The sequence below is a fragment of the Lissotriton vulgaris genome, chromosome 1_1 (assembly GCF_964263255.1).
Source record: "Lissotriton vulgaris chromosome 1_1, aLisVul1.2, whole genome shotgun sequence".
NCBI classification, from domain to species: Eukaryota; Metazoa; Chordata; class Amphibia; order Caudata; family Salamandridae; genus Lissotriton; species Lissotriton vulgaris.
In genome coordinates, this window is record NC_141685.1 from 505,901,581 (window position 1) to 505,929,139 (window position 27,559).

Genomic DNA, 27,559 nt, shown 5'->3' on the forward strand with positions numbered 1-27,559 from the left:
CAGTAGTTGCTGAGAAATTGAAAAAATAATAGTTTCGATATTTAGAGGCGCAGTGGATCCACGCACCCTCCCGACCACAAGCTTTATTCTAATTGGCTGTCAACACTACAAACCAGGAAGTGTTGGCAGACATCTTGTGACTCAGTAGAACCGAGTCACAAGAAAAGAGAAAAAGAAACGCGAAAAACAACAAAAGGGGGCAGGGTAGAAACACCCTGACCCCCTAGGCCTGCTCAGGGAGTCTCACAAGGACCCCCAGGGCGCAAATAAGCATTTTTTTTAAATTGACCGAATTCGAGCTGGGTGCACGAATCAGTCCGAAAATAAAAAAACGAAGCGCTTTATTGTTATTAAGACCCCGGGTGGGCCAAGTGCTGGGGGCATGGGTAAATATAATTTTGGGGGCCCAGGAGGACCCCCTGCAGCCTCAGAGATTGCCATCCCGGGGGCTTGCTTTTTTAAAAGAAAAAACGTGTGTGAAGGGGCTTGAGCCCCCTACACGCACCGGAGAGTGCCAACTCCCAGGGGCACTAAAATGCAAATTTGGGGGTCAGTTACGGACCCCAGGGACTACCACCCCGGGACTGTACATTGGATGGGAGGGGGGCTAGGCAGCCCCCCTCCTGGAGCCTGTGATGGCCCTGAGGACCGCCACCACCCAGGGCCAGCTCCTGCAGTGTCCCGGGGTGCCCATCCCCTGGACACTGCCTCGCAGCTCCCATCCTGCCATAGCAAACTATACCTTGAAGTTTGGAAGAGAAAGCAGAAAACCTGCTCTCTTCCATAATCCAAACCAGATTGATTTTCCACACAGGGAGCTGCATGTCAGCAGCTCCCTGTGTGGAAAAGCAATGCCGCCACCCTCAGTAGGCAGGGAGCTGGTAGGAACCGTGGGTGCATTGGGGCTCCCCCCATGGTCCCCAATGAAGTGGCCAGGCACTGGGGGATGGGGTCCCCGGAGCCAGAAGTGGCTCGGGAGGGGGGCCATGCAGCCCCCCTCCCCATAATAATTTTTTTTTTTTAAAGAAACACGGAAAGGCTGGCCTCAGGGCATGGGGTCCTGGGGGCCAGAAGTGGCCAGAGGAGGGGGACCACGCAGCCCCTCTCCAAATGTATAAAAAAAAATACCATTGGTCATGCCCCGTGGGATGGGGTCCCTGGGGCCGAATATGGCCTCGGGAGGGGGAAAATAGGGGTCAGGCCCTGGGGGATGGGATCCCCAGGGCCCATAAAATAGGAAAGGAAGGGGAGCCACACAGCTCCCTTCTTAAAAATAAAAATAAATACAAAAAGACCAGCATCGTCGAGGCCTGCCCCCTCCAAGCAACACTCTGCGAACGAGCCCTGTGGCGCATTTTAAGTTGGGGAATTAAATCCCCTTCCATACTGGGAGTCCCTGGGGGCCAACTAGCCCACCAGGTACCTCCAGTAAGTGCCACAGGGCTGCGTTGCAGAGATGTGGTCCAGGCCATGCCCCTTTTTACACCTCTCTGCAACAGAGCTCTGTGACGCTTACTGGAGGTACCTGGTGGGCTAGTTGGACCCCAGGGACCCATAGGATTCAAGGGGACTTCATCCCCCAACTTAAAACGCACCACGGGTGGTGAAGGGAGGGGCATGAGGTGACGTGTGCAAACACGTCATGTGGCGCGTTTTAAGTTGGGGAATTAATTCCCCTTCAATCCTGAGGGCCCCTGGGGGCCAACTAGCCCACCAGGTATCTCCAGTACGTGCCTCAGGCCTGCATTGCAGAGAGGTAGACCAGGCCATGCCCCTTTTTACACCTCTCTGCAACGCAGCTGAGTGGCGCTTACCGGAGGTACCTAGTGGGCTAGTGGGACCCCAGTGTCTCTCAAGATTCAAGAAGACTTAATCTCCCAACTTAAAATGCACCACGGGCGCGTTTGCACAGTGGTGGAGGGAAGGGGCAGGGCCTGAGGTGACATGTGTGCAAACACTCCCTGTGGCGCATTTAAATCTGTGGAATTAATTCACTTTCAATCATGAGGGCCCCTGGAGGCCAACTAGCCAACAAAGTACCTCCAGTAAGCGCCACTGCACTGCGTTGCAGAGAGATGGGCCAGGCCACGCCCCTTTTTACACCTCTCTGCAACATAGCTCTGTGGTGCTTACTGGCGGTACCTGGTGGGCTAGTTGGACTCCAGGTACCCTCAGGATTCACGGGAACCTAATCCTCCAGCTAACAACGCGCCGGGAGGGGCGCGTTTGCAGACTGGTGGAGAAAGGGGGCATGGCCTTTGTCTACCTCTCAGCAATCCCACTGTGTGGGGCTTACTGGAGGTAAAAGGTAGGCTAGTTGGCCCCTAACGGACCCCCAGTAGTGAAGGGTACTTAAATCCCCATCCAAGAGAGTGCCAGGGAGCGCGTTTGTAGAGTGGTGGGCAAAGTGGGCGTGGACTGGTACGAGTACTTACCTGTGCTGCTGTGTGGGACTAACTGGAGGTAATAGTTTGGGAAGTTGGCCCCCAAGGATGTCCTTGGGGGCCATCTACCCCTTTTGTTACCTCCAGTAAGTCCCACACAGTGGGATTGCTATGACGTCTTCGGAGACCTTGGCCCCCTTTCTCTACCACTCTGCAAACATGTCTCATTACAGACTACGGGATGGGGGATGAAGTCCAATTTAGTCCTGAGGGAGTTTGGGGGCCAAGAATCCCTCCTGGTACCTCCGGTAAGTCCTACGCAGCAGAATTCCTGAGCGTTGGTTGGACGCCCAGCACCCTTTCTCCACCACTCTGCAAACGCGACTACTAGTTAAAGTAGCATATTTCTGCACCTCTGACTAGGATGTAGTTTTAATCCCCCTGCCCTACTATGTACTAGGGCCTTACAGAGGAGGTCATGCTAATCACAGGGGAATCCCAACCCATAGTGTTCCCTAGTGTATATAGGTGTTTTCACTGTATTCTAAGTGTATTTTAGCATAGCACTGTATCTAGGCCTGGTTAGTCAAAGTCAGTTACCACCAGTACATGTCTGAAACAGTTGTGGGCACAGGATGAATTTGCAACAAAGCCTCTTTCTGCTTCCCTGTTGGTTCTTTCTGCACGTCTTGCTTCTTCCTACACTTTTCTTCGTCTTTGTGGACTTCTGTTGCTTCATTCTGCATTTCTTTTGCTTCTTTCTGTGCGTTTTTTATTCTTTCTTCACATGTCCATCCTCTGTAGGCATAGTTAGAAACTAGCTTTTAAACAACCTTTGAAATTCACTTAAAAGACCATAGGTTTCAGGCATGTTATCGTTAGAAATTAACATTTAAAAACCTTTGAAAGAGAGAATGAGAGAGAGAGAGAGAGAGAGAGAGAGATGGAATTTTTAGGTTTTAGAGTAGCTATATATTTTTTGGTGGTAGGGAAATTCTTAAGGTTTAGGGTGGGTATGGGTTTTTGAGTGGCAAGTAAACTTTTAGGGTGGGTGTGCAGCTTTATGTGGTAAAAGAAGTTTTAGGAATTAGGGTGAGTATGGGGTAGCAAAGGCATTTTTACAGTCGTATGGGATTTTAGGTGGCAGGGGAATTTTTAGGGTTTAGTGTTGGAATGGCAATTTGGTTGATGAGGGAATTTTTAGGGTTTAGGGTGGCTATGGGTTTTTGGATGGCTAGGGAATATTAAGGTTTAAGTTGGTTATGGGTTTCTTGGGTGGTAAGGGTATCTTATGGTTTAGTGTGGGTACTGTTTTTTGGGTGGTAAGAGAACATTTAGGGGGTGGCAAGGGACGTTTTAGGGTTTAGGGTTGGCATTAATTTGTGATAGGGGAATTTCTATGGTATAGAGTGTGCATGGGGTTTTTGGGTGGCAAGGAAACTTTTTAGGCGGTGATGGGTTTTTGTCTGAGAAGGCAATTTTTAGGGTTCAGGCTTGGTATGGGGTTTTTGGTGGTAAAGGAATCCATAGAGTTTCGGGTGGGTAAGGGTTTTTGTTGTATCAAGGGATTTTGTAGGGTTTAGGGTGTTTATGGGATTTTGGGTGGTAAAGGAATTTTTAGGGTGGCAACGGATTTAGGGAATGTGGATTGATAGTGTCAAAAATATGTATATATATATATATATGTACACACACACACACATATATCTATATATAAATAATATAAATATATATTTTATGTATTTACATTTTGTGTGCATATATATACACACACACATATAATTACCTGTAAAATACTTACATTTTTGTGTTAAAGTCATATCGAGATTAAAAAATGTTGTTGTAAAAGACTTCAGTTGGAATGGCATTTTTGTTGTAAAAACTGCATTGTAAAGCAATTCGTTGTAATGGAGTTCATTGTTCTGACATATGTACGTGCCACGTCTTAGTTGATATGACACAATTCCTCTGTCTCCCTTTTATGCAGCACAACACAACAACCTGACTTGCTGCATTTCAATGAATGAACTGTAAGTAAATCTGCCCCCTTAGTCCTTGACTTCCATAATGAAGTGATGCTGGTGAATTTCCAGAAGCCATGCCTCTCAGTTGCTTCTGCAGTTCTTGCATTTCCTTCTATATACTTCAGACAATGAACATGTTCTCCCACACTACCCTTATGCAGAGTTTACCAATAGGTGTACCTCAGCCTTGTTTATGTTTAAGCTACAGTAAGCTGAGCACAACCTAGTCGTGTTTTATTGTATTGAGCGCCATATGCATTTGGAGAAAATGCTATTATAACATGGCCGGTTTCACAGCCTTGCCTAAAACACATAGATAAGAATAGGAAACCAAAGCAAAAAAGAAAAACAATATATAATGAGCTAAAAAACTCATTACCATTCATATCATTATTCTTCACATATCACCATTATATTTCCAAAAGCATTTTTAAGGTCTAAAAGTCCAGGAAGCACAGCAAAATCGTTCATAATGTTCTGCTCTCTCGTGTGCGGTGCACTTCTCCAGAGATGTGCCACAAACTTTAAATAAATGTACCCCTCTTTCGGCTTGAACACAAAAGCCTTTCTATTGTCGCTAAAGAGTGCTGCCTGATTACATGTTTTGTTTTCTGGCCATGGTCGTAAATTAGTGCTTGCTGGGGGTAGCAGTTGCTACTTTTCCCCTAGTACACGTTACGCTGCCTTTGTTTCTCATCCCTTTCCTCTCCAGGAAACCCCGCGCTGCAAACAGGAGGCTGTTGGGGGGCTCAGGGCCGAACAAAGGGCCCAGCAATGTCAACAGTACACAAAGGGAATGTCATTACATTTCTGATAGCACCAGCATTTTGGTGACTTGAGGCGGGTGTCTGTGGCCAGTTAAACATGTAAGATTAGAAGTTGTAGAGCTGATGAAGTGAAGGTCTGTCACTGCTATTAGTATTCTTACTGATGGAACATTAATCAGCTTTGATGGGGAATTTGAAGGCCGCTGGTAGCAGGGCATGTCCGAAATTCAAGAGGACCATTAGAAATGGATGCATTGTGCCCGTCATCTGTTGTGAATGGCTTTGTAGACTCGCGCAATTAGGGCACTCCATGAAACCTTATAGCAAGATAAACTCCAGATGATTTTCTGGCAAAATACACACAGTCTAATGATCAGGTTATAGCTGTATTGTTTCTACTATATAGCAAAAGAGACTGCTAAACAATCCAGCTTTCTGATCGTAGACAATTGTTGTAGAATATGTGTTTCTGAATACTGAATATTTGACATCACAGCTGGGTTTTTCTTGGAGAGTTTTTGACAACTTAAACCCGTACTGTGTTTGAAGAATATTTAGGTGTTTCCCCTAAAGTTTTATGTACAAAAAAGCATAAATGCATGGTCCCAAAATTATTCTGAGGCTGCCCACCACCGAAATCCATTACTGGTGTGGATCGTACATTGTGTCTAAAGCGATGCTTCAGTTATGAATTAATTCAGAACACTTACGGAAAGGGAAGACCACTCGGTCCCCCCGAACGTATGGATGGGTGGGGGGCGTGTCCCGGCTGGTATGCCCGTAGACGTAGCCGGAGCACCATGCTCCCGCCCAGAAGAGGTTGGCCCAGACACCCGCCCGGAAGTCTGTGCACGGATGGGCGTACCTGAGGCGGGCCCCCGCCCTCCCGCAGATGGATAAATAGAGCGGGAATTCAACTAAGCTTCCTCTTGTTCCAGTGCTCTGAAGGCTGCACCACTTGTCGCTCGTGAGCCCTCTAGGGAACAAGCTGCAATTTTGAGAACTTGTAATCTTTGTTTTTCTCTTTCAGTATCAGGCGTGTGGAAGATCGAGTCACCCTTGCGGGTCAAGTCGGACGGAGTGATCAAAGTCATGCCTGGCAAGAAAGCGGGAAAAAGCTCCGAGATGGAGAGGATGCTACGCACCTTGGTGAACCAAGTGGCGGTGATGGACCGAAAGTTGGGCAAAGTGGATCAGCTCGGTCGTGGCTTAGCGGCCATCAGGAAACAGGTGGCGGCCCAGAATGCCCCCTCGGGCGGCCTAAAAGAGTCATAGGACCGGCCGTGCCGAACGTCGCCCCGGGGGATAAGGGTAAGAAGAAGAAGGGGAGGGCAGGTCCCGGTGAGGTTCCAGTCCCAGGGGTAACTCCATCGAGCCCAGGCGCGGACATTCCCGTCGTGCCGGTAGATAGCCCGGTACCAGGACCGGATGGGGGTTTGCCAATTCCGGTGGTAATCACGCCAATTGGGGATGACCAAATGCCCCCGGAACTAGCACTTCAGTTAGCGGCAGTATTATCATGGCTAAAGAAGGGAGCAGGGGGATCAGTGGCTGCGGGAGACCCGGCTGAAGAAGCCAGATTAATTGTTGAGCAGTTGCAGCAGTCAAGGGATGCCGGGACGGCGAATGTACCTTCTATTCCCCCGCAGGTGGTGATGGGGGTCATGGCTGACGGTCGAGCGAAGACAACGGACACGGCTGGGAAGACGGCTGAAGCCGGTAAGCGAGCGTTGCCATTGGTGGGGGAGGGTCCAGTACCTTCAAGGCGGGAAAGTTTATCGCAACACATTCCCATGGCTACAAAAGAGATGGTGTGGGGAGATAAGTACATTAACATGTTTTCACTTTTGACTGACCATCGGGAGTTAGAATATGCAAAGACCCAGAAAGATCTATGGCACCCCAGCGTATGGTGGGCCAAGATGGCGGAATTCAGGGTCGATGAGACCATGGTGAACTGGGTCAGGGCCTTTTCTATTTTCACAGCAATTATTGGGGAGCGTAAACCGGAAGTGTTGACTGACTTAGCATGTTATCAGAACAGGATCATTAATTTCCATGCAATGTACGGGGGAAATGAATGGAAGGGTTACGATGTTACCTTTAGAAAAGCGAAGGAGTTTAACGAGGCCTTGACATGGATTGTTTGGATACAGTGTCATGGCATGCTCAGCTCTTGCCGGGACCGGCGGGTACTTCGGTACCAAGCACGAGTGGCTCTGGGGCATTCCATCAGAAGCCATCGCAGCCCTTTCGGGCGAGCGCCGGGGGGGGATCCCCATCCCAGGTCTGGCGGGAATGGAGGCAAGCGGGGGTTTGTTGGGGATTCAACAAAGGAACCTGTACCAGGCCTCAAGGAACGTGTAGGTTACGGCATGCTTGTTCGGGCTGTGGGAATTCCTCACACCCGGAAACCAGTTGCCGATCCAAGACCAATGGTGCGGGAGGAAAGGGGGGATCCAAGCAGGATTGATGCGGTGCCTCGAAAGCAAACATCTTTGCCCGTTGATATCTTGGCTTTGACCCCTTGGCTGAACCGATACCCAGATCATGCGTCCGCCGAGAGAGACTTTGAGGAATGGCTTTCTATATGGCTTCAAGATCCCGGCGGGCAATTTTCGGGGGAGCCCCTCCTGTAAGAACCAGCTGTCTATTCAGCACAACCCGGCGGTGGCCGCCAGAAAGATAGCGAAAGAAGTTAGCTTGGGGCGAGTAGCAGGTCCATTTATCTGCCCACCAGTTGCGGAATTTGTGTGTTCTCCGTTAGGAGTGGTTCCGAAGAAAGACCCGGGGGAGTATAGACTCTTCCACAATCTATCGGCCCCTAGGGTGGCCTCAGTAAATGAGGAGATTGACCCCGAGGTATGCTCAGTGAGATATGCATCGTTCGATGACGCAGTCGTGCTGTTGAATCGCCTGGGCCCCGGTGCATTGTTAGCGACATCAGACTGAATCTGCATTCAGGTTACTCCCGGTACACCCTCAGGACCAGCGCCTGCTGGGATTCACGTTTCAAGGAAAGTATTACATGGATAAATGTATGCCCATGGGTTGTTCAATTTCATGTGCTTATTTTGAAATGTTTAGCTCCTTTTAGGAATGGGCATTCACCGAGGCCACAGGGCATAGACAGGTGATGCACTATTTGGATGATTTCCTTTTCCTGGGCCCGACGGGCACTCAGGACTGTGCACAAGCGCTGCAGGACTTCTGCACACTCATGCGGGATTTTGGGGTCCCATTGGCGCCAGGTAAGACGGTGGGGCCATTTACCTCACTGGAGTTTCTGGGGATTGAACTAGACTCGGTGGAGGGGTGTTTCCGTCTGCCGGTTGAGAAGGTGGACAAATTCAGGGCTTCCTTGGTACGATGTCTCAAAAAAAAAAAAAAAAGGTGACCCTACATCAATTACAACAGACAGTGGGTCAGCTTAATTTTGCCTTAAGAGTGATGCCGATGGCTCCCCCTTTCTCACGTTCCATAGCACAGGCTATGGTGGGCCTTAAAGAATGACACCACCGCACTAGACTGTCGGCAGAGGTTCGCCAGGACATGCGCATTTGGTTGGCATTCCTGGCGGATTTCAACGGTCGAGTGGTGTGGAACAAACCCCCAGCCTCGTCGGACGAACTGGGATTGTGGACCGACTCGGCGGGGAGCGTGGGGTTTGGCGCAATCTTTGGAAACCGGTGGTCGGCACAAACATGGCCGGCGTGGTGGCACGCAAGCGGCCTGACAGGTAACATTGGATTCTTGGAGCTATTCCCCATTTGGGTGGCTCTGATGGCATGGCCGGAAGACTTTAGGGACCGCTCAGTGGTGTTTTGGTCAGACAACATGACGGTGGTCGAGTGCATTAATCACCAGGCTGCACTCTGCAAGTGGATCTTAAGACTGTTGAAAGAAATTGCATTGCGATGCATGAGATTGAATGTACAATTCAGGGCAAGGCATGTGCCGGGTGTACTAAATAATGCAGCTGATGCACTCTCTCGTTCACACATGCAGGCTTTCAGGGGTTATCTACCCACAGCGGAACTAGTGGCAGCACCTTTCCCAGAAGCACTATGGCAGATCGGTGCCCCGGACTACAAGACCTCGTGGCAGCCAGTTTAGCGCCCAGGACGAGGAGAGCTTATGAAGGAGTGTTCCGTTCCTACTGCGCCTTTTTAGGGCCGGTAGGGGGGCATAGCTGGGGGCGGGAAGAGTCCTTGCTCCGGTTTCTGGTGGCACTTCATAAGGAAGGCCGATCAGCGGCAACCGCCAACAGGTATAAGGCTGCCATATCATTCATGGCACAGCTCCACGGGATACGGGACCCGACGGGTTCCTTCTTAGTCAGGAAAGCACTCCGTGGCTGGCAGCGCCTGGAGGGTCGCAGACAGGATACAAGGCACCCGATTGGGTTAGACAGATTGTCCTTGCTACTAGCGAAACTGGATGAGACATGCTCCTCGCACAGTGAGGTAATTCTGTTCCGAGCGGCTTTCACATTGGCATTCCATGGGGCCATGCGGGTAAGTGAACTCGTGGCGAGGAATAAGAAGGACGTGGGGGGAGGTCTACGCAGGGATCACGTCCAAATAAGGGGCGATTCTCTGCTGATCTCGATAGCCAGGTCAAAGACAGACCAGGAGACTTTGGGGAGTAGTGTGGTGCTGCAGCGCGCCTGGGGGAACCCCAGTTGTCCAGTAAGGTATTTGGAGGACTACATGGCACAGAGGTTGACAACATGGGGGGGACCCTGCTTAGACACGAGGATGGCACCCTGTTTACAAGATTTCAATTTCGGGGGGTGCTGGCAATTACAATTGCGGCAGCGGGCTTGAACCCGTGTGATTTTGGGACCCACTCATTCAGAATAGGGGCCGCTACTGAGGCTACGGCTCGGGGTCTGTGTACAGAGGAAGTGAAACAGTTAGGCCGTTGGTCCTAGAACTGTTTCAAGAGGTATGTGCGACTGCACATGTTGTAAAAGTCTGATGAAATGCACTCACGCTTGTTGTCTTTTGTTTGGATTACAGTTTCGCAAGCCTGTAACGCGGGGCGAAAATTGGGATCGGCCCAACACCAGAGGACCAGTGAGAAAGGATCACCGACTGGAGATCAAGTGGTATGGGTCGTGGGCCACTCATACGTAAGGTGTGCCGGGGACATATTCAATGCAGGTGACGCGACTCACGCATCTGAGGAATATGGGTTCAGAGTGACCTTCCATGGGAAAGGAGGCCTCTGCTTTGACCGGTTTCAGAACTTTGTGGAGGAACTCTTAGGGCGGCACAGGTCACCGCCATCTGTAATCATAGTGCATCTGGGAGGCAATGACTTGGTAAGACTGGGAAGACGGGTGTTAGTAGAGCACATATTGTCAGCAGTCAGTTGGTTGGCCAAGAGGCTCCCGGGGTGTACGATTGCCTGGTCCCACATGATTCCCAGAAGAATTTGGCGGGGGGGTTTGTCTGTGTCGGCGTTGAACCACTCGGTAAAGAGGGTCAACAACAAGATTGAGAAACTGTTTCGCTCTACTCATTTACAAAGCATTCCCCATGGGTGTATTCGGGGTGATCACTATTATTTGAATGATGGGGTGCACCTGTCCAGGGCTGGGAATGACTTACTCATAGGAGACTTCATAGCATGGCTAGTGGCACTGAGGAGACATGACCTTAAGGAGGTGTGGGGGGGCCGGATAGTCGGTCAACTATTCGGCCTGTGGCGGTAAGGTCATGATCGGTGAGCAGTGATTTCAAGGTCCCTAGGGGGGGCACTACCCAGTATGGATGGGAGCGCCCGGGGGGAGGCGGCAATTGGCCCCTCCCACGGGGGGGCGGCACCCACTACAGATGGGTCGCCCAGGGGGAGACGGCCATAGGCCCCTCCCAGGGGGAGACGGCTATATGCCCCTCCTACGAATTTCCCGGGGGCCGGATATCCGCTCTGGCGGAAGAGAGTGTGGGGAAGGGGGGGAGTCCACGCTGTCCTTCTTACGGATACCTCGCACGAGGACTCGGATGACCTTAAGATGGCGTCGAGTGAAAGGGGGCCCCCACGACAAGGGAAGTTACAGTTGGCTGCGAGGGTAAAGTCCTCTGCGCATGCGCCACTCACACCGTGAGGGCGGGATTTGGTAGTAGGGATCTGACACCGGTTAAGACCTTGCCGTTGGCCCTTAATGCTAGGTTGTACAATTTTATCTTAGAATGTTATGCATTTGCAGGATGCTAGACTCGGCTAGGAAACCTTTGTATTAGAGATTTGTTAAGGTTAGCCAAAAAGCTTGTCTTCATCAAAATGTAATGGAAGTTAAAATTGTACATGATTCATGAAACGTTTTAATTTAAAGTTTTAAATTTTGTTTCATATTTTATTAAATACGGCCGGGGGGGTAAGGCCCCCCCGCCTTCCAAAAGTTCAAACCTGTGTCTGTCTCCTCCCATGGGGAATTGGTGTTGGGAGGGGTGGCGGGCATCCCGGCCCATAATAACATTAGCCAAAAACAATTGTGGCTACAATATATGAAATTCCCTGTGAATGGTCTCTGGCCCCACGTCCTGCAGTTTGTATTTCCACTACAAGGTGGCGCCAGTGGAATAAGAGGTCCATATTTACCAGTTCTCTTAACTTGCAATCATTGACTGTAAGGGCTCTGAGACAAAGAAAAGATCCCAGTCCCCTAAAATGAGTTCTGATGATGCCACTAGCAGAAATTAAGTACTGGCTTCTCCTGCACCAGAGAAGAGTGACCCAACTCTTTTGTTTTACTATTTTAATACATAAGACATCATTTCTGCAGCTCAGGCTAAAGAATAGGTTTGCAATTCCTCAGCTTCTTTTGTTTATATAATTAATTCCTCTCTCATTGGAGGCAGCGGTTCTCTACGAGGTGTACCCATTACCTGATGATATTCACATATAAAACTGCTAGCAATCTTGAATTCATCTGGTCACCAGGTAGAGGCAACACCTGAATGTCGAGGATAGTACTGTGGCTCAGGCTCATAGTGGCCGTGTCAGTGAGTTGGTATGGTTTGATTACTAAAGGGACCAATGACAGCCAATAGTGGTTCCTTGGTGCTTACTGCAGGTGTACCTGGCCCTGTCTTTGTCCTTGAAAATCTTGGGACTTCAGCATGGCCATTGAGATACTTTAGTCTATCCTGTTGATAATGAACAGTTAGTTATAATGAGGAGATGAAGAATGAATTTGTGAGATACGGGGACTCCTCTCGCCCTACAGTTTATTTTAAACATTCATAAGGCAACTCACTGATGTGCTTTGCTTTGCCTTTATACCCTTATTCAAATAATAATGCAGATTTATGTCAGACGTCCAGGGGATGGGATTTCTGCAGTGTGAATATCTGTAGGAAGCAGAATTAGCAGCTTAAAAATGAAGGAAGCCTAAACTGCTGTATTACTTCTGGGATATTCCAGATCCTCTTTTGTGTTTTAACCTCAATCTGCAGTTTCTTTTATACATTATTAATTTAGGAGATGTGTACGGCAGCAATTTCAGGATAATCTCCCTGATTGTTCCATGGTTTGGAGTCTATTTCTTCAAAATAATCCATTATGTCAGGAGTAACCACAGCAGTGTGGTGGTTGATTGGTTTGATAAAGAACAAAAACGGATTTACTTTATTGCATTGCTTGAATGTCTTTCTCCTAAAAAGATTTTAGGTCTTCATATGCATGATATTGTTTCTATCATTCTCTGTCCTTAAAACCGATCTCCTACTAGCGTCATGTTTTCCGTGCTGCACCTTTTGGATGGGTGCATCAGTTCTCACTCTGCTTCATTCCACTCTTTTGCATCTAAAACGTTCTGGAAGGCTTTAAACCCTTTCTATTTTCCATGTACAGTAGTTTTTAGCTCTCAGCTAGACAGCATATTCATTGTGTGGGCTACAGCTCTCCTATAGGCTTCCCATTTGCTGGCTTCATCATCGCTCTCATATTTTTTCTCAACTGATGTCCATGACATGCGTGCCTTCATGCCTCTTCCTGTTCTTAGCCTCCGCGAGAGCATGGACCAATTGCTACTATCCATCTACTGCTCCCATTTTAGAAACTGCTTATTTATTTGTTTTTGAGCACTTCACATGAGTGCTCATGTTTTCTCTTACTCCAAGCTACATTTCTCTAAACAGGCCTGTAAATCTTGTTCTTATCTCATCATATTTACTGTGCAAGACCTTAGTCAAATGTAAGACGCTGTTTTCCGAGGGCAACTGTTTACCTTTCTTTCTCTGACTTCAAAGTGAGAGGATTTATTTTGTTAATGTCATGGTGTTGCTTGCCCATCCCCCAACCCCTAACCCCCTCACGTTTTGCTGCTTGTCCAGTCCACCCACCCCCTCCTTCATCGCTGCTTGCACCCTCCTTGCTTATCCCCTCCATCCATCATTGCTTGTTATTGTTGCTTCCCCTGTGGTCGGTCACCCCTACCCTGTGGTTGCTTGTTTCTCTTATTAACCTTAGAAATGGTGAATAATTTCTGCATGGCCTCTGACATCATCTAGTAGATGTATACAAAAAGACATCCCAACTGCAAATGACCTCGTAAAAAAAAGACACGATTTCTGGTTGATTCAAAACTGCAGTGCCAATATATAAATCTACATTTTTAACACATGAAGAGATTTGCATGTTATTAAAAAATAGCAAATTATTCTATTTTATATGTATGACAATTTAACAGCACTGTGCACTCGCCTGATTGCACTGTAAATAGTATTGCATATCATCTACAAGTTCTACTCTTTGTGTGTATTGTAAGTCGCAGAATACTTCTGTTGCATATTTAACAAGGTAATTAAATTGGTACTGTTTGTACACTTTATTCATGTCTAACTGTATAAGACAATAGCCATTCTGAGTTTTATTCAGTAAAGCAGTCCTAGGAAAAGCTGCTAGATTCAATTTCCAGGCTCACATATTTCATTTTTAGACAGATTGTACCTTTCGTGTTAGCTCTTTTGTTCCCTGGCCTACTTAGTTTAGCGGGCAGTTTGTCTTGCATATGACAAAATAGCATTCCTTGCGTGCCACCATATGGGGTGCATTTAAAGATAAATACCACTCTTAAATGAGCTTTAACGTTTTGTTCCATATGTATGAAGCACACAGCGAAACCCTCTTCCAAGTTAGTCAAATGGAGCAAGAGATCTGTGTGTTTTCCCGTTATTTAAGATCTCTGCTAGGCAGCCATTATGGCTTGCTTATTTTCGTTTGGTCTTCATTGCTGCTTCCACCTGCCCTCTCCCATCATCACGTATCCCCACCCCCTCCTTCTTCCCTGCTACCCCTGTCCCTCCACTACCTCCTTCATCATTGCTGCTTTTATTTTTTATTTATTTTTGGCTTTGCAGTTTTCCATAGCATAAACACAATCCAAAAGTATTGGACTGCTTTACGTGGTCAACAGTTACATTACACAATAACACATTCATTGAAGTAGTCTGGGGGAAGAGTAAGAATCATTGTATTTTGCGCCAACGCTAAGTCTTTTTCGTCCTCCATGTTAAGTTCATTGTGCCACCCGTCCTCACATACAAAAAACGTTAAGACATGGCCTGCCCTGGCCACACCATAGAGCTGACTTTTAGCTATTCTGAACAGTGGATGTGCTGCTAGACAGCATGGCTAAAAGACATTCACATTGAACAGGCCAATAGCTCGGGCACTGCAGAGACCTTTTGCCTCTGCTAATGCTTGTTTTCTGTTGTGAACATATGAGGACCTATTCACAAACACTATTTTGGAGTATGCAAAGTAGTGATGCAATTCACAGACCTTTGGATGGAGATTTCTACCTCCACCACTCCTATGATTTCTGTACATAGATCCCGGCCCCAGTGGCTGAGATCTCAGCACACATCGTTGCACAATTTAGTGGTAAATGTGGAAGAGACAGGGGTTCAAACCCTTACATATGACTAAGCCAATTGCTATTCCCAAAATACAACGTAAACAATTCAAAATGTAAATTTTTAATATACATAACATTTTAACACAATAATATAGTCAAAAAATAATAACTAGTTTCCAATATTGAGATGCTTTTAATACAAATGATACTGTAAGGAGGGCTGGGGGAAAGAAAATTACCATTAAAATAAATTGTATTCACTTAAAAAATCTTTTTAAAATATGTAATAATATTTGATTTGTATTAATACATTATCTTTATTGTATTATATAATATATTAATATTTCAAGTTTCAGTTCAAGTGTGCTTTTAAAAATTCCCTACTACGTTCTATTGGTGGATCTCCACAAACAGGCAAGCAGTTAATAATAGTAACTTTTCAGTTTTAAATTCAGTCATAGGAGCTCCCTCTAATTTGAGGCTGTAAAGACTCATAAGTCTTCATTTAGGAGTATATCTACAGATGAGAAGATCTACACAAGCACACATACCTTTATGTATAGGGCACATGGTGATTGCAGGCAAGTTGTTCTCCCTGTTCACTAGTAGAGTGCTAGGAGACAATTTACCTTGAATACAGTAGAAAATAATAGAAAAAGGACATAGAACTAGGATCACATACAGCTGCAATATTTCACCGAAAGTGAACAAGTAGCATCAAGGAAGCATTATGGCAGTGTACTTTGGGCCAGATTAAAAATTCAATTTTCCAGCAAGAAGGATAGCATGTTACCCATATAGCCCCAGGGGTATGTGTAATGGCAATCCACAAAGGCTCCATCAAAAACAAACGCAAAGAAGTAGGTTGTTCTTAATGTGCCTATAGATCTCCACTGTAGAATTTGAACACAAAAACTGACTAGTAAGGTGAAAATGTGGGCCCGAATAGGGCACTGGCCTGAAGTTGTGAAAGGCCTGCTCCAAAATGGTTGAGTCAAGGAGAAAATCAATAAGGGACAGAAACTGTGTCCTGAAAGTCCACCAACACACCTACAAAATTAGAAGTCAAGACAAATTCACAAACATTACATGTAATGATACTGCGATAATACTACTTACAAAGCAATTTCAAAGTTGCACACGCCAAGACTCAAAGTAATTCACACACCACAACTCGGCATTGGAATTGTAGAGATATACAATGAAGTCAGAGAATAGGATTTGAAGGATAAAATTAAAAGAAAAAAAATTGAGTGAAAATTACAGAGCAGTTTACACACCCATTGTGGCACCATAACAAAACCCATACATGCAGGAGGCCAACACATGTCAAAACATGTTTTGTGATATGCAAATGGATAACACTGTCACTTGGAGCATAACATATGTAACATCCAAAAATGCACACATAAAGCTGACCACATGAACACAGCAAACGGACAATTCAAAGACACACACAATAATGTCATTGCAATAAAAAGAAATCCAGCTTAAAAAAGGGTCAGGAGAAGCTCATGGCAACACCTGTACCAGACACCTTCCCTGCTACTCTTCCGCAAACTACCAGTCAACAACAAACAGGTTAGCACTATGGTCAAGGCAGGCACAATCACTTTTCCACAGTATCATCACTAGTGTTTCTTGCATTGACCTCATCCTGAGGAATAACTACTTGGGAAGCAAAGAGAGGCTATTATGTTAAAGGATTACTCTCTGGTGTCTCTGAGGAAGGAAACAATACAGAGTCCATCCAGGACATGGTTGCAGAACTGAAGCCATCTCTGCCAATGTCAAGGTACCGGTTGCACTCCACTTCCTGGCTACTGGATCATTCCGGAAGATCAGCATGGCTATGGCTTGCATCTCACTAGCAAGGAAATCCAGATTCTCATAGAGTGTTGCTGTACATCACTATGGCACAGTCACTGCAGGTCTGCCAATGACAGCCCTATATGACTGCCCACTTCCCCATAAGTTAGGGCCCATTGAAAATACTAACCCTGGGCGTAGTTTGCTTGTTAGCGCAATGCGTAGCTACGCAAAGTGCACTTTGCACTACGCACACTACGTGTAGCTATGCGACAATGCTGTTCGCACTGATTGCACAGTGCCGGATGCTTGTCCGCACTGTGCAATCATTGCCAACGCTATCTTGCACCATGCAAGTGGTCGTTTTCTACCGCTCGAGTAGATTTGTACTCGAGCTGCAGCTTTCTCAACGTGGACTGGTAGTTTCTCATTGCGAGCAGTCGCAAGCATATCCGACCACTCGCAATGAGAAACCTGACCTCCCCGCGTTGAGAATCTTGCCAGGAAGTTTATTTTCCATGCACGCAATGAGCAACTTGATGTTGCTGATCGCTAACGAGTAAAAAGTCTCACCGGGATGTTGATTTTGCTCGCTCGTGGTCGCCAACTTGACGTTGGGACCACGAGCAAGCAAAAAATGCCCACTACGCGTTTTTGCACTGTGCTACTTGCTATTTGTGTAGTGCTTAGTAGCGCAAACTGAGCACGCTCCACGTGCGTAGCGTAGTACTACACCCAGAGTTAGGAAACAAATGTGGTAAATCAGCCTCTCCAAATTGCATTGGAACTGCAGACAAACCACACATATTTAAGGTGCCTACCAATTGCACACCAATAAGGTACCAGGGATTATACTATGGCTGCTTGGTGAGTACAACTCTTACAGAAAAGACAAGAAAGAAAACCTAAGGCACAGTGACTAGTACACTTCACAACACCTTCACAAGAAAATTCCATACATAAATCAAAAAAATCATAAATGTGTGTATGGCGTAAACAACAACTGTATCCAATACGTTAGGTGTTTTATGCAGGTGATGATGTATATTGCCTCGATACCCTTCTCTTTCCTTCCTGCAAGCCTCCTTCCACTGCGCCTTAACAGAGGTATAAGAGTACTCCCTTTCTGTCCGGAGGCATCAAAGAGAGCACAATTAGTATACTTAAATCAACCTAAATCGTGTGTCAGATGCCTTGAACACATTGCAGGGTATTCCCATGATGTAATTTTCAAGATCATCATTTCCTTTTGTGTTTTCCACACTATCATCATGCAACAATGCATAAACATAGCATAACCCTAAAGAGTATGGCCTTATTTCAGTCACAGAGCTGGAACAGTGCTCAGAATTCAAGGTCTACAAGTACTAAACAATGCAACTTGGTGTTGAGTACATGTCCTCTTATTGCTAAGTATATCAATGTATATGTCAGGGATTATGATGTTCCTGTAATGTTCAGACCGTTTAGGTTAGTAGGTAAATGTGTGTTTGTGTTCATACATTTAGAGAGGTATGTAACACTTGTGTATTCTTACATTACTAGCTTAATTTTTAGGCAATCATATATATATGGAAGAACAATGAAATGTTACTGAAATAATGCTGGATTATTGGAAGCCACCATACCTATGAACATTACGTCTAAGACAGTGATATTGTTGGCTATTAATGCAGATGAGAGATACTTATTTAGAGTAGGCTAGGTTGACCTTTAAAGTCTACCTGTGATAATGGGGCTTGCATGACATCCAACATTGCAATGGTTTGAAATATCTATATGCTGTAGTGTATTGTTTAATAGTGAAATGATCAACATTTATTACCCATTTTAATTTGTATCAGCTGTTGACATACATATCTGCACTTGTGGGGCTTCCTCTACCTTCATATTATGCCCAATTAGTCCACAGTGTGAAGGACAGAGACAGGTGGAACCTGGGTGAGAAAGAAGAATCATGGCTGTTTTGGGCTTCCACTGTCACCACTACCAAAGAGCAAAAGAAGGAAGAGGAAAAGGAAAAGGAGAAGGAATCATCCTCATTTGCAGAGGACTCAATAATGACCACCGCAACATACAAAGCTCTCAAGAGGTTGCAAGAGTGGAACACAGAAGGGAGAGGTGGTAATACTTTACCCTACCACATGTCAGGAGGACACTGAGGAAGGTGTTTTTCTCCTTCTACTAGCAGTGCAAGCCTATAATCTGACCAAACATCTAGGTTTACCTTTGCGAATCGTGCCCTTAGTGTTCAAGGACACAATGAGTGTGTTTCTAAAGTGAGGTATTTTCTAGATTAGTTAAGCATCTATATCCAGGGCCCACAGCACAATCATATAGAGGTTATTGACGGTGTGGCTAGACCTGCAAGTGAAGCAAGAGAGACGACCAATACTCGGAATGAGAACTTTTCCTCCTCCCAAACCAAATCAAAACCAAACAAATATAAAGAACAAGCCATATTACTATTAACATTTTGGGTTAAACTAGCTTGACAGCAAAGAAAAAAATAAGTTGTTTCCCGCACAATAAATCCACTCCATGAGCTAAACCTCTGGTGACGTACACCCAGGTCCGTCACCAGCATGCTAATAGAGTAGAGAGCTTGGAAGACATGTACAGCCCCAGAGTCAGATAGATGAGAAGAGAAAGGAAAAGCCCAGTAACTAAGGCTGAAGAATATGGCCATTTGTTTTCTCCTTAAGGAAGCAGCGGTACAGCTTTCGGCTGGGTTAGGGTGAAACCGAAGCACTTAATTTCCCTCACCCCCTGGACATAAGAAAGTAGCAGTAAGTCATGTCTATTTGGTATTACAGCAATGCCCACTTCATTCAATATGGCTGAGATACCCGCCACCCCCTCTCAACACAATCCCCAAGGAATGGGAAACCGGAAACGGTTCTGAACTTTTGGAAGACGGGAGGGAGTGACCCTCCCGGCCGTATTTATTAAAATATGAAACAAAATTAAAACATTAAATTAACAGTTTCATATTATGTACAATTTCATTTCCACATTGCGATATTTGGCTAACCTTAACATATTCTCTAATACAAAGGTTCACCTAGCCGAACTAACATCCTACAAAACATTTAACTTGAAATTGTACATCCTAACGTTTAAGGGCCAACGGCAAGGTCGTAACCGGTGTCAGATCCCTAAACCAGAAATATCCCCCTCACTTGTGAGGGGCGACCGCACAGAGGTGTACCTCACGTGCATCTACCAATTTCCCTTGACTTGACGGGGGCCCCAATAAACTCGACGCCATTTAAAGTTCGTCCGAGGACTCGTGTGAGGTGTCTAGAAGGTAGCGTAAACCCCCTCCCAAACCCCACACAACTTACCACATCTGCCGTCGCAGATGTCCTGGCCCCGGGAAATTCCCCAGGAGGGGGCTGTAGCCCCTCCTACCCAGGAAGGGGCCTTGACCGCCTTTCCTTTCCTTTCGGCGGCCCATCCTTAGAAGGGACCGCCTCCCCGTTGAGGGGCCAATGGCCACCTCCCTCGAGCGCTCCCATCCGTAATGGGTGACGCCCACCCATAGGGATCTTCCAATTACTGCTCACCGATCATGACCTTACCGCCCGACCAAAATAAATACGACAATTCTAACTAAATTACTAAATGACTAAATTCCTAAATGACAGTAATAATTACAATTTATTAAAAGCATGATTACTGATCAACACTAGTGCAGAATTACTTTATTTGCAAAACATACCACAAATTGACCATTCTTTATTGCATATGCAAAGTTATCACGATAATCATCACAACCTGCAAGAAATAGAGTCACCACATCAAACTTTATTTAAAAACCACTTGCTGTCCTCAGGGGCTGGTGGGTGGGTCAAAATTGGCTCTTCGTTCCGTCTCGAGCTCACGTGCAGCGAGGAGGTGCAGCTTCAGAGCACAGGAACAAGAGGATGCTTTCTTGGCTTGTTGCTCCTTTTATCCGTCTTCAGGGCGGGCGTAAACCCGCCCCTGCCTGCCCCAAGGGCGTGGCCGGCCGCGTCAGTGTCTAGGCCAGCCCACTCCAGGGCGGGAAAAAGGCGCGCCCCGGCTACGCCGCTACGGGCATACCAGCCGAGACTCGCCTCCCGCCCAAGATGGCTTCCCGGGGGGATCGTGGCACTCCGCCATACGTTCGGGGGGACCGAATGGTCGCCCCTTTCCATATGGCTGAGATACCCGCCACCCCCTCTCAACACAATCCCCAAGGAATGGGAAACCGGAAACGGTTCTGAACTTTTGGAAGACGGGAGGGAGTGACCCTCCCGGCCGTATTTATTAAAATATGAAACAAAATTAAAACATTAAATTAACAGTTTCATATTATGTACAATTTCATTTCCACATTGCGATATTTGGCTAACCTTAACATATTCTCTAATACAAAGGTTCACCTAGCCGAACTAACATCCTACAAAACATTTAACTTGAAATTGTACATCCTAACGTTTAAGGGCCAACGGCAAGGTCGTAACCGGTGTCAGATCCCTAAACCAGAAATATCCCCCTCACTTGTGAGGGGCGACCGCACAGAGGTGTACCTCACGTGCATCTACCAATTTCCCTTGACTTGACGGGGGCCCCAAAAAACTCGACGCCATTTAAAGGTCGTCCGAGGACTCGTGTGAGGTGTCTAGAAGGTAGCGTAAACCCCCTCCCAAACCCCACACAACTTACCACATCTGCCGTCGCAGATGTCCTGGCCCCGGGAAATTCCCCAGGAGGGGGCTGTAGCCCCTCCTACCCAGGAAGGGGCCTTGACCGCCTTTCCTTTCCTTTCGGCGGCCCATCCTTAGAAGGGACCGCCTCCCCGTTGAGGGGCCAATGGCCACCTCCCTCGAGCGCTCCCATCCGTAATGGGTGACGCCCACCCATAGGGATCTTCCAATTACTGCTCACCGATCATGACCTTACCGCCACAGGCCGGATAGTTGACCGGCTATCCGGACCCCCCACAACACTCCTGCCTAAAGGTCATGTAATAAACTCTTTAACCAAGCTATGAGGTCTCCTATGAGTAACTCGTTCCCCACCCGGGACAAATGAACACCATCCCCCAAATACATACTGTCCCCTTTAATACAACCATGCGAAACAGAATGCAGTGTACTTGAATGAAACAATCTACTCACTTTGTTGTTAATTTTCCTTACCGAATGATTCAGAGCAGAAACCGAAATAGCCCCCCGCCACACTTTTCGTGGGATCATATGGGACCATGCAATTGTGCACCCTGGAACTCTTCTTGCCAACCAACTTACTGTGGAAAGCATTGCCTCAAGAAGAAGTCGTCTACCAGTGGCCACCAAATCGTTGCCCCCAAGATGGACTATGATTATAGACGGCGGTGACCTTGTCCGCCCTAACAAACCCTCAAAAAATGATTGAAACTGGTCAATACAGAGCCCGCCCTTTCCGTAGAAGGACACCCTGTACCCGTATTCCCCAGCCACGTGAATCATGTCACCTGCTTTGAATACGTCCGCGGCACGCCTCACGTATGAGTGGCCCACGACCCACACCTCCTTTTTCACAGCCGGTGAAGTCTGACCGCTGGTCCCCAGGTGTCGGGTCGACTGCACAGTCCGCCCCGCCTCGTAGGCTTGCGCAACTGAAAACCAAACAAAAACAAGAAGCGTGAGTACATCATTACAGCTTCACAACATGTGCAACCGCACATACCTTTTATAACAGTTCGAGGACCAACGCCCCACACGTTTTACTTCTTCTACACTCAGACCCCTGGCTGTAGCCTCTGTAGCAGCCCCTATCCGAAAGGAATGGGTCCCAAACTCGCCGGGGTTCAAGCCCGCGGCCGAAATCGACATCGCAAGCACCCGCTGGAACTGAAACCTCGTCAGTGGGGTGGCGTCAGCGTGTCTCAACAAGGTCCCCCCCCATGATGCCACCCTTTGCGCTAAATATTCCTCTACGCAAACCACAGGGCACATGGAAGACCCGGGAATCCTCTGTATGATTATACAGTCCCCAATCGCACCCTGATCGGTTTTGGACCTGACAAACGAGACAGTCATCGTCTCCCCCTTGACCTGAATGCGCTCTCGGCACAGTCCCCCCATCGTATCCTGCTTGTTCTTCGCCACTAGTTCGCTTACCCGCATAGCCCCATGGAATGCCAACGCAAAAGCGGCTCGGAATAACACTGTTTCATACTGGGATGAACACGTAGCAGGGAGTACGGATAATAACAGGGCCAACCTATCCAGACCTATCGGGTGCCTCTCATCTACTCTGCGACCCTCAAGGCGTTGCCACCCACGTAGCGCTTTTTGCACAACGAAAGACGCTGTCGGGTCCTGGATCCCGTGAGCCCTTGCCATAAAGGAAATGGCGGCCCGATGCCTCTGGGCCGTAGCTACTGATTTGCCTGCCCGATGTAAAGACAGCAGAAATTTTACTACAAACTCTTCCTGGCCCCAAAGCTCCCCCCTAGCAGTCCCCAAAAAGGCCCAATAGGAACGGAACGCCCCTTCGTATGCCTTCCTCGTCCTGGGTGCTAAACTCTCTCCCACGAGGTTTTGTAGTTCGGGGCACCGAGAGACCAGAGAGCTTCGGGAAAGGGTGCCGCCACCGGGTCCGCTGTGGGCAGAAAACCCCAGAAGGCCTGCATACGGAAACGAGAAAGCGCATCAGCCGCTTGGTTCATTACCCCCGGCACATGTCTTGCCTTAAATAGCACATTCAATTACATACACAATAACACAATTTCTTTGAGCAGTCTCAGAATCCATTTGCATCGTGCTGCCTGACTATTGATACACTCAACCACGGTCATGTTATCAGACCAGAACACCACAGAGTGATCTCTGAACCCCTCGGGCCAAGTTTTCAGGGCCACCAGAATAGGGAAAAGTTCAAGAAAAGCAATGTTACTTGTCAGCCCGCACTCGTGCCACCATGTCGGCCATTTCTGAGCCGACCATCGAGCGCCGAATATGGCACCAAAACCAATGCTTCCTGCCGAATCTGTCCACAGCCCCAGCTCCTCGGAGGACACCGCCGGTTTGTTCCAGACAATTCGACCATTGAAATCCGCCAGAAATGCCAACCAAATGCGCATGTCCTGGCGAACCTCTGCCGACAGCCTCGTGCGATGATGACCCTCCTTCAGGCCGACCATGGCTTGAGCGATCGAGCGGGAAAAGGGGCGGGCCATCGGCATCACTCTCAGGGCAAAATTCAGCTGGCCCACCAATTGTTGTAATTGAAGCAGTTTGACCTTAGACTCATTAATACACGTCTCCAGGGATGCCCTGAATCTTAACACTTTTTCTCTCGGTAATCGAAAACAACCTTCCTCTGAGTCGAGCTCGATCCCCAGAAACTCGAGGCAAGTCGAGGGACCCACAGTCTTACCTGGTGCCAATGGCACACCAAAATGCTTCATTAAGACACGAAATTCATTCAAAGCCTGTCCACATTCTGGATCCCCGGCTGCCCCCAGAAACAAAAAGTCATCGAGATAATGCATAACATGTTGAAAACCCGTCTTCTTTGTGAAGACCCATTGCAGAAAACAACTGAATTTTTCAAAATAGGCACAAGATATAGAGCATCCCATTGGCATACATCTATCCATGTAATAGTGACCCTGAAACATGAAACCAAGGAGACGCTGATCGTCTGGGTGTACCGGGAGCAACCGGAACGCTGACTCAATATCTGACTTTGCCATCAGCGCACCGGGCCCTAGGCGATTCAACATGGCAACGGCCTCATCGAAAGATGCGTACCGTACCGAACAGACTTCCGGGTCTATCGCATCATTCACGGAAAGACCACGTGGGGCTGATAAATTATGTATCAGTCTAAACTCACCCGGGTCCTTCTTGGGGACCACCCCTAAAGGGGAACAAACAAAGTTAGCCATCGGTGGCACATCAAATGGACCGGCGACTCGACCTCGAGTAACCTCCTTCCCAATTTTTTCCTGTACCACGGTCGTATGTTGCAAGACCGACAGTTGGTTCTTACATTTTGCTACACCCTGAAAATCCCCCACTGGGATGCGGAAACCATATGAAAACCCGTTCCGCAACACCCCAGCGGAAGCATGATCCGGGTATTCGTTGAGCCAAGGAATCATCGCCATGGTATCAATCGGAGTTGGTGAAGGCGCCCCTCGGACTATTTCAGACCTGTTTGGCGCTTCCCCTACCACCATTATCACCCGTTTTGGCTCTGCACATGGACTCAGGATGGGATGGCTGCCCACACCCCCCACATTCGTGTCTAAACTTGCACGACCCCTGGGGCCTCGTACATTTACCCCTGTTAAAATTCCAACAAATTCCCCTTTTACCTGCGTTGCCATTCGGCTTAGAGTGGTAGTCGTTACCTGCACCCGATCGAAAGGGTGTCCCAGCATATTGGCGGGAGGACTCGCCCCCGCTACTTCCTACCAATGGTACTTTCAACATTCCTGTACTCTCCATTTTTGACCATGAAACGGAGTCGTAACAATCCCAAGTCAAGTTTTTGTCGTGTTCTTTCGCTTTTCTAAAAATATTATCATAGCAGAACCACTGATTGCCCCCATATGATACGTAATACTCCATGATCCGTGACTGATAAATAGGCAATTCGGTCAACAACTCGGGCCTACGTTCGCCCATGATGGAGGTAAAGATTCCCCATGCCCTGCCCCAAGTGCCAATGTTTTCATCGACCTTAAAGGCGGCCATTTTTGCGCGCCAAACACTCGGATGCATGAGCTCCTTTTGGCTCTTAACATGCTCCATCTCATAATGATCGGTAAGCAACGAAAAAATGTTTACATACTCATCCGCCCAAATCTTTTCCTTAATTGCCAGAGGAACATGCTGAGCCACCTTCTCCCTTCGTGAAGGTGCAGACCCCTCCCTTGCAATCGGCAATGGCCGCTTACCTGAACCAGAAGCTGCATCTGCCGCCGGACCTGGGCCTGTTGCTTTTTCTACCGCCGGAGACAGCGGGGTAACTGACGATGGTGTCTTCACCGCCTCCCTAGTTTCACGCAGTTGTTTCATTAACACCCGGGCGTCGTCAGCCGTGGCGCCCTCGCTAACTTTCCCCAACCACGCTGCCAGTTGTGCTGCTAACTCGGGAGGCATATCCTCCCCGGACACGGGAGTGACCACCACGGGAATCGGATTCCCCTCCTTCGGTACTGGAGCTGGCTCTTCAAGCGGGATATCGGGAACCGGGGGTTCCCCCCCAGATGCCCCCCTTCTGGACCTCTTGCCTCTCCCTCCAGGGGCTGCTCCCGACAAAGGTCGTTTCGGTCCCCCTTCCCCGTCCTTAGCTGCCATCTGCTTCTTCAGATCGGTTACTTCTTTCATGAGCATGCGGAGCATCTGATCGGTACTGACTCGCTTCCCGACTTTCTTGGGCATTCTCAGACCGAGTATCTGTAAGACAAAAGAAAGATTACAACGCTCAAAATTGGCTCTTCGTTCCGTCTCGAGCTCACGTGCAGCGAGGAGGTGCAGCTTCAGAGCACAGGAACAAGAGGATGCTTTCTTGGCTTGTTGCTCCTTTTATCCGTCTTCAGGGCGGGCGTAAACCCGCCCCTGCCTGCCCCAAGGGCGTGGCCAGCCGCGTCAGTGTCTAGGCCAGCCCACTCCAGGGCGGGAAAAAGGCGCGCCCCGGCTACGCCGCTACGGGCATACCAGCCGAGACTCGCCTCCCGCCCAAGATGGCTTCCCGGGGGGATCGTGGCACTCCGCCATACGTTCGGGGGGACCGAATGGTCGCCCCTTTCCATTATTGTCTCTGCTGCCCGTAATCACTTTCTAGATTTTCAACTCTGTTGTGCTTTGGATTTCTTCCAGCTGCGTCCACCATAATCCCTACCGCCATTGCTGCATCTTCTTTAACCATAAAATTAATTGATAAGTTGGCATGTCCAGAGGCAATCACAAATGTGGATGTCTACCTGTATCCAAGTTTGTCATTTCTTAGCATGTTGGTGCTTGGGCAGAATTTTTGGCGGTGCTGTAATGTGGCAGCAGCAATTTCCTGAAAATAATTCCTTCATAATTTTGAAAGGAGATTGTATTTGCAGATTTTGTGGTTTGCTGGGCCTCTTCTTTCAATTTTAAGCTATGGAACTTGCCAAGTATATTGCTAAGGCCTCTTTGGCCCACATGATAGACTAGTTCTAGCTTGACCTCTGGCTGATCATTCCTTAATAGCGAAGAGAAAAGTCTTGTCACAAATGCCTCTGTGTCTGACCCTTGTGTCTCCAGACTTTTGTTGTGGAAATTTCCGAGCCTGCTGCACTTTTGAAGAGCTGAGCACATATTTGAAGCTTCTTCTATTTGAGCAGACAGTATATTAATGAATGCATCCACTGCTCGATTACAGTTTTCTAGGTGCTGTACTTTTGCCTCCATATTCATCAATCTCATTCCAAAAGAGGCTGTGTCGGCTGTAGAATATATCCTTTGGGCCCAATATCAGAGTCCAGGGCCTGGAAGCCTGGAGGCCTGATGGAAAATCTGTCTCTTATGACATCTGATGATTCTCAAGTTGCCAATCAAGACTTACTTTAGGAGTGTCTAGAGAAGGGAGGAACATGGCGGCGGCAGGCTTACGGCCGCTGCGAGGTCCTGCACTCGGAAAACACCCTGAATAATGAATTAGACTGGTCTTTTCTCTCCGCACTCAAGGAGGACAGCGCCTAAA